Source organism: Rhea pennata, chromosome 4 (genome assembly GCF_028389875.1).
Source record: "Rhea pennata isolate bPtePen1 chromosome 4, bPtePen1.pri, whole genome shotgun sequence".
NCBI classification, from domain to species: domain Eukaryota; kingdom Metazoa; phylum Chordata; class Aves; order Rheiformes; family Rheidae; genus Rhea; species Rhea pennata.
In genome coordinates, this window is record NC_084666.1 from 14776985 (window position 1) to 14785659 (window position 8675).

Here is an 8675-nt window from a genome sequence, read left to right on the forward strand (position 1 = left end):
GTGGCAACTTCCCACAGCTACTTTCTGAGTACAAATGCACATCTATTCAATATTTTGTTTTCATCATTGAGAGAGCTTTCAAAAATTAATCTTTACTTTAATCAGTAGTCCTGTTTCTTTTTCAAATCCACTGCAGTTCTGTTTAATAGTTTGGACAGAATTATAGTTGAGGTTCAGTTCCATTCCAAGCAAAAATACATTCCTCAAATTTTATTTTAGAACTGGCCTGACTCACTGAATTCAACTGTTTATTGTTTACAGCTGGCTGAGAGTTGTACGACATTTGAAGCCATCACTGTTGCAGTCTCTCAGTGGCAGGAAGTTTTTAGCAAATATCCTAGCTGGAGCCAAAACAAAGCCGTTTAGTGATTTTGTTAATATTCCGTGCACTAGATCTCACGTCGCAGATCCGCTAGGCAGGGCCCTGCGCTGCTGAGAGCTCCCTTAGGCGGTAGCTGAGGTAGCGAGCCGCCGCATCGTCAGGGCAGCGGCACGGCAGCCCGGTCAGACGTGGAACAGAAAGCTCGGGCTCAAATTCCCCGTCTTCCAAACGGCCTGCTGTGGGAGCAGGACAGAGCAGCACGGTCACGAGGAGCAAGCACGGCGCGTCCTCGTGTCCCACTACCGTGTTACACCAGGTCCTTTCCTTTTTTAACAGCATGTGAAACAGGAAACATTTCTAAAATTTTATATAACATACTCAAAATATAAGTCAAACCCCAAAATGATCTGGCTGTGAATTAAGTAAGTGAATCTTTATCTTTTCAATACATTTTCCTATTGAGTAGCAATTTGTTTGTAACATGTAACTATATTCTTACAAGCTCCTGGGTCATTAGTTCCTTTTTTTTTCTTTTTCCAGTTAAAATGTATGAAGGGCTTTTATGTTGTATAACAGCCTGTTTTTCAGAAAGGTTTTTCTTTCATTCCAAAGAAAAATGTTAAACATAAAGGAAGTATGAGAGTTAGTTTGCCTACCATGAGAAATATGTAACAATTCTGAAATTGTCAGTTACATTTAACATTCAATCTCTTCTTTTCTCTTTTGTCCTGTCTCTTTCCTTTATATCCCCGACTGAGACATATCCTCTATTCTCCTGTTTATATGTTAAGTTCAGGTTGTAATTGTACTCAAAATACAATGCAATAGAGAAGTGTAGCTTGATTTTATATTCCTGTATGGTTTTAGTCTAACTAGTTGGAAGAACTCTCCCTTAATTTTAAATGTAATAAATATTTTGCCTACTTTCCAATTACATATTCTGTTCTGTGTTGCATTTTAACATTGTGAGCTTATAGAACAGTAATATTTCATTAGAGTATCTGAATTCCATTTAAAATGCTGGTTACTAATTAGCTATAATATTTAATGCTTATATGTACTTCTTTTAAAGAAGTGACATGTTAAGTATTAAAGTCATGACTGCTCACTGCAATTAACTGAGTAATGGGTATAATAATGATTGTAGTATAGAAGGCAGGCTGAAGAAGAATTCTTAATGCTTTTTTACAATTAATGAAAAAAGTATGCTAAGGTGTATGGAGAGCTGGCAGTTGTTAAATATACCCTTGGGACTGCTATGTGTCAGATGCAATACTCAGTATTTTACTATAGACCAGAGAGTTACAGCTAATCACTAGAAGAAATGTCTTTCCTGACCCACGTGATTCTAGATCTCAAACCGGCCTGCACAGCTTATGTGAAGAAACATCTTATTTGAATATCTGAAGCAGCATATTGGAAAGCGATGTCCTTGTTAGAAAGTCCAGTTTCCTACTTGTAGGGAATATAACCACTTCAGGGCTGAAATTCTGTAATGTTATCCAAAGGCTAACATCCCATTTAACTTGATTTAGGTTAAGATAAGTGCAATGAAAAGTATTTATTTACAGTACCATAAACAGACAGCACAGCTACACAGTTACAGGTGCTTGTAAAAGGTGTCAGTGAAAAAAAGAAAGAAAACCATGCTTTTAATCTTATTACACAGAAATCAAATCTAAACAATCTGTCTGTCTGTCTGCATTCAGCCAGCCTACTGTAGGCTCTGTTCTGACCCACACAGGTAGGAACCTGTTTCTTCCTGCAGGCTATATGCCTCAGGTTACGTTCATCAGAACCAATCTTTTCCTGGTAACTAGTCAGTTACCAGGAAGCCCCTTCCTGAAGTTGTCCTTATTCATCTCTAACTTTCTTGGAAATTGTTCTAACACTCCTTCCCTTAGTTAAGGACTGTCTCACCTGCTTTGAGAAAAAGATGTCATTTTGACACCCTACACTATCTATTTTGATATCCTGCACTAAACTAACTGATTATTTTGGCTCTTAATGGAGCAAAAATTCCCTAACTTGTACTCCAGTGCAAAGTGTATGTGTCTGCTGAGCTATAAAGTTTGTATATTAGACAAACATCCATGATACAACCACACAAATGAGATTCACCCATGCAGTGCGTTATTGGCCCTTAAATGAGAACAGACAGTATTGGAGTCACCCAATTTATGGTGATATTGGTATTGGGATGACTGAACCCTGGCTCCTACCTTTGACAGGTACTGTAGTGATAATATAACTTCAAATTAGGTGCACATCAGGCATAGAGATGGAAATAATCTTAAGAAAATAATTAGGGAAGGACTAATGAGCAAGCAGCAAAGGAGAGTGCCCAAGAAATTACTAGCAATTTAACTACTTAAGCTCCTGAAGACAATGATGCTTCAGGGAAGTGTCTGAACATTTGTCACAATAGTGACTCCACAGTCGTACAGGAAGAGAGAAGTTTCATTTCACTTCATCCAGGAAACTTCTCTATGCTGCACAGGAAGCCTTTTAGGCTTCACTCAGCGATGAGGTACACTATCATTGGTGTGTTCCACCTAGGAGGGTGAATTTTCATGTATCAGCACATTAATTTAGTGATGAGTACAGTATCTTACATTGGTAGGATCCAACTACCTACTTTGGGAATAATTTGCTTTTACCAAGAGCACATTTTTTAAACACTGTTAAAAGACAAATGAGATTTATTAAGTCATTGATTATCTTTGTCTCTCTCCTCTGACAGATATTTTCACAGTATACTTTCTCATCATTGGTTAGAGCGTGGTGCTGCTAATGCCAAGGTCGTGGGTTTAATCCCCGTACGGGCTAGGCTGAGGGTTGGACTAGATGACCTCCAGAGGTCCCTTCCAACCTCACCATTCTATGATTCTATGATCTTATCTCTTCAGTTTCACTTTCTGAAGAAATGACTTCTTCATGGAAGTTTTCTATAAAAGTGTTAAACATTTCCAATGCATGCACACCATCTTGACCGTTACAGCCTAACTTACACTGGAGGGGTGCTGTAGTAATAAATCATGCTGTTACGTGAGAAAGTTAGAGAAGGGAACACAGGGACACAAACTGCTCTTTATAATTCTTGTTTACTTAACCCAAATATTTAGTAAAATAAAATTCTTTACGTATACCTGATGAATAACAGTAGCCAGCTGTGGGAAATGGCAAGTCAGAAAATGCTGCTTCCCTACTGAAGGTGAGGGAAGTGAGTGCTGTGGATAAGCAGTGGCATTACTCAGGCACAGCCTCCTTAACCAGAGGAGAGGATACTGGAGCAATTCCTTTACTTCTGTCTTCCTTTGTTCCTTGTTAGGGACTGAGACTGTTTTTTACACTCCCTTGTTATCTTCTTTGTGTTTTCAGGGTTTATGGCATGTTTTACACATGTTAAATACATCGTTAGTCTTCCTTTTGTGATGCCCTAAAACCAACTCTTCCCAGCTCCCTAGGTTACATTCCTGCAGTAACTGACCTTCTGCGATTCGTGTTTACACCCTGGGGGCCTTCCTAGGCTTGCACTCCTGGGGGAGTGTGGGCGGGGGAAGCCTTTGCTCTGCTACTGTGAAATCCAATAGGCTTATGGCACATCATGCCACATCTTCAAAGGGTAATAGCATTCCCAAAGCTCAATATTAACATAACAAGGATGATTTTGCAAGTGCTTTCCTACATAGTTAGTCCAGAGAGATGAGCCAGAGAGAGAATCAAAGTGTGAAAATTGGAATTCCTCCTACTTCTAAATTGCTTTCTGGAGGACCCCACCTTTGACCATCGACTGTAAAAGGAGCCCAAGATGTTCGATCTCATTAAGTTATAATAGCCTTTGAATAAATTGCCCACCAGCCCTTGTCTCCCACCTATTCCCTCCACAACCTGGTTAAGTAAACACAATTGTCTCGAAGCAGCAATCAGTGCGGGAATGCTGTGCAACAGTGACAGGCAATACTGAAAATAAATCTGCCAATAAACTACTTGAGCAGAAGAATTGAAATCAGTTATTGAAAACAAAGAGAGGATTTATCACATTTGAAGGATACACTATAATCCCAGTAAAATCAAAGGAGGGAGGGTTTTTTAATCTGGTAATATTATAGTATTGTTACAGTCCTTATAAGTCTTCATGGAGACCCTTTGAAGGAAATTATTCTGATTAATCATTTTACTGCTGCATCTGAAAAGATTTTATGGACAGACCTTCTCATTGAGCTCTTCTCACTTTATTCATAGCTTATTTTCTTAAAAAAAATCCCTATACTTCTGAGCTCATTCCTGTGATTAATGTAACTTCTTGTCTCTGATTCTAAGCTTTCCTTTTTTTTTTAATATTCTGTCAGCATCCAAAGTGGCTTGAGGTTTGAATCAGTTCATGTGGATTCTAGAATAGCTTAATGTAGTAATAATATAAGAGATATGGCAGGTGTGTTTATTATATATAATTTGTAAAGGAGTTAATGCTATCTTTTGAGTATCTGAGTAGAACATCAATAGGTAACTTATTTCCTTGTTTGCTAACAAACCCTGAACACTTTTGCATTTTTCAATTACAACCTTGTAATACTGCTTTTTAACGTTTTCCTTCTGCTTTTGTGGTGTTCAACAAATGGCTATTGCTGGTTTTCTTTATGGTAAAATCACCATCAATAGCTTTCTATTTAATTATAGTTTATTGATTCCTTTCTTTTAAACAGAATGGAAGATCATTTATATTCTGAACCAACCTAACATATTTAAGATACAAGCCTATAACATCAGTCTCCCAAGAATATAAAAATGACATTTTATGCCAAAGGTCCTTCTAACCTTGTGTTCTGTTAGGAACCAACAGCAGATGCCTAGTGAAGAGCACAAGAACAGGCAATCATGTTCTCATGAAAATGAATATGTTCTCATGAATATGTTCTCAGAGTCATGTCCTTCTACTTAGCCCCAATGGATATTTATTTTTGATTTTTTCCACACACTTACTGGATCTATACAAACTTTTATTACTAACAAAGCTCTATCACTAGATTTTTTGCATTTTAACCATTTCTTCACCTCCTTTGTCTGTTCTGAATCTGCTGCCTGCTTGCTTTATTTGATAGTGACACCCCTATCTCTTGGCTTGTGAAACCCTGGACAATTGTTCTCTATTTATCCTCTCTTTGTTGCTCACAGATTTAGAGGCCTCTATTGTATTCCCTCCTCAGTGGTTTCTTTCTCATGCTAGTCTGGTTATTCCTCACAGGAGACCTGTCCCAGACCTTTAATCATCTGTGTTGCCTTTCTCTGAACCCATTCAAGTCTCTGTGATGGGAGAACCGTAACGTCCCAGAGCACCCAAGATGTAAATGCACTGGATTCACACAGAGAAATAATTCTCCCTTGTTCTGTTCGCTATTCCTTTTTTGTCATTTCTAGCATTTGATTTGCTTTTTTTGACCTGAGCAACTGGGCAATTAGTTGACTTTTTTCTTAAAATTCTCAAATATAACAAAAAGATCTTTTCCCTGAACAGTAGGAGTAATCAGAGAGACTGTCATTTTATAGGTAAAGTTTTCCTATGTGAATCATCTGATCTTTAATACTTTCTCACTCTTGGTTTTGTTCCCAGTACTCCTGGCTTTTTTTACCAATAATTTAGTGATGATTTTTAAAATCATACTTTGCTTCAGACCATTTCCAGCTGCTGCCTGCTTTGCATGTTGGAAGTACATATCCAATTATTTGATGTAAATCAAAGCTTCCAGGCTACTACTCAATTTAAATTCTGCTTCAAAGCCATGCCTGTTTTGAATAGAGAAGGTTAATATCCCCTCTTTTTATTCAGAGACATATTTTAATTCAACAAGGTTTTCATCACCCTAGACAATCCTATATTTTCTTAGACCATATGCAGTATTTTTTATAAATTCATGCCCTCACTGTGTCCATTTACTTTTTCTCACAAAGAAATTTGCATCAGTATTTTTCCCCCACTAAATTAGTTCTGATCAGATCCAAAGTAATTTATTCTGATCCCAATGTTGCTTATCTGAAGTATTTCTTGACTATCCACTTCTCCTTCAATAGTGTCAGTTTCCCATGTGGATGGGAAATATGAAATTCCCAGAATTTCTGGATTCTTGTTTTTTACAAACGTTATCTTCTCATCTGACAAACCACACTTCAGCATGCTATATTATTTTCTGAGATTCAGATGTCTTCCTATGAAGCAATTCAGAGTTTTCAGTTCTTCACTGCCCCTTAAAGGTAGTCCTGTCCTTTAAGGACAGACACACTCCTCTTTTCCCCACTGTGCAGAAGACTATTGTGTTAGTGCCCAGGTAGCTGGAAACTGCAGCAAGTGTGTTTTCCCTGTTTCTCATGTCTTTCTCTCCTTCCCCACCCCTCTCTTTTTCTCACTCTGTCTCTCCCTCTCTTGCATGACAAACACATTCTGTTCTGACCAAAATTCTTCATGAATGCTTGCTGATCATACTAAACAGTCATTAAAAAAAAATCTCTTTGGGAAAGAAGTTATTAGTAATATCGAAGGCAGAGCAGCATGTGGTTGTTGGACAGGGAGTAGAGAGGAAAAAAGGAAGTATTTCTTGTCTTGGTGGTAGCAGATAAGAGACAGGGCACTGAAAAACCTACCTCACTTGGACTGTATGTGTAATTATGAGCTAAAGAAAAAGAAGTAGCAAAAAGGCTTTTGAATTGATGTATTTTTTTTTATTTAATCTCATTTCTCTACTTCCCGCAGTCCAGTGGAGGTATTCAGCTTTATCAATACAGCATATTTTTCTATTTAATAGTTTTTAGTCTTTCAGATCACTTAGAATATAGATTAAACCAATCCCAGGAGAAAGTAATTTTGTTTTGTATTGAGTGTATTTTTCTCTCTTCCTATTCTTCCTGTAGCACAGAGGAAATTATTGTAATGTGTGGGTGTTTTATTGAGATTTATTCATCTGCTTCAGTGAGTCCAAACATCTTGCATCCAAACACTTAGTTGCTAAAATCATCCGTCTGATCAGAAGAACCTCTCTTACATCTGTCTTACAATCCATATAATAGCTGATGCAAGAACAAATAGAAATTTCAGATGATTTGTATAGGTTCTTAAAATGTCATTAAAATAAATAGCCTAAATAGAAGTTCATGCTGTGATTATGAATGAACTATCAAATAGATCTACTTGTTGCAAATATTGAAGTTAATCTTCTAGGAATAAAACAAATACCAGAATTACATGAGGCTTCTGTATTGTCCCTCAAAGGAATTTGCCACCTTGAGTTTTGGGTTACCTCTCTGGATGAAGACACATCTTCAGCTGATGTAAATGCCCACTCCTTTGGAGGCAACTGAGCTATGATGGTTTATACCACATGAGCCTTTCACCTGAAGCCTTGTCTGGATTTATGAATGTGAGTTGATTTTTAATGAAAACTGTCTCTATAAGCACTAACTTTAGAATTATGGTTTCTTCTGGAAACTATGAGCAAATCTAATAGTTTGACTTCTCCTTTCCTCCTTTTTTTTTTTTTTTTTTTTTTTTTTTTTTGTTTCAGGGCTTGTATGTACCCTGTGTAATGATTACATCATACTCAGCTTTGTTTGCCCCTATGCTGGCTGGCCACTGCATCCTGCAGTTCAGTGTCTCTTCCTCCATGTGGGAAACCTTAGAATTACCCTGCGAAAGGATTCACTAAAACTGATGCAATGCAACTGATAAGGAACACTGTAGTGCCATTATAGAAGAACTTTGTTTTATATATTTAAATCATATTTTAATTGACTGTCTGCTTTTAAGAAAAATATGTGTAATTCTGGGGAGCAAGAAAGATCAAAGATAGTTCTATTCTGCCAACGTTAGACCTAGAGGTCTAGGGTGGAAGGCACAGTGCAAAGATATTGGGTCATCAAGCACAAGCAAGCTAGCTGGAGGCAAGGATTTCCCTAGTGTTGAGCTGGACAGGAGCAGATGGTCTTACTGACAGGGTAAGACTCCTCTTAAGCTCACAGATCTTTGCACTGCAGTCTACAGCATTGCGTAGCTATGTCCATTTTGCCAAAAAAAAAAAAGAAAAATAGTTGAAAACAAACACAAAAAAACAGTATTATTAATTAATAAGCTAATTCTGAAATGTTCAGTTTGTAGCATATTGTATAAAGAGAAGTTAAAATAATAAAATAAGAGCAATTAAATGATATTTGTGCATTGGGTTGCTTCAGTTGTGTCTTAAAAATCTGTCTTTCCTGTGTGCTGTTTCATCAGTGGCCTATCCACTGTAGTGAGATTAAACGAGAATTCATTGACCTGTGGTTTCCTTTCTCTTGCAAGCAAGCAGATTCAACAAGTTTCAGCTTG

The 8675-nt window shown here is 37.4% G+C and overlaps 1 long non-coding RNA gene across 1 annotated transcript; it reads left to right on the plus strand.

The window, feature by feature from the left end:
- Window positions 1-602: 602 nt before the first annotated feature.
- On the plus strand, window positions 603-8473 carry LOC134139989 (uncharacterized). The gene is made up of 3 exons (XR_009958303.1): window positions 603-744; window positions 7584-7731; window positions 7876-8473. It is a non-coding gene; the product is annotated as an uncharacterized LOC134139989 (long non-coding RNA).
- The last annotated feature ends 202 nt before the right edge of the window (window positions 8474-8675 follow it).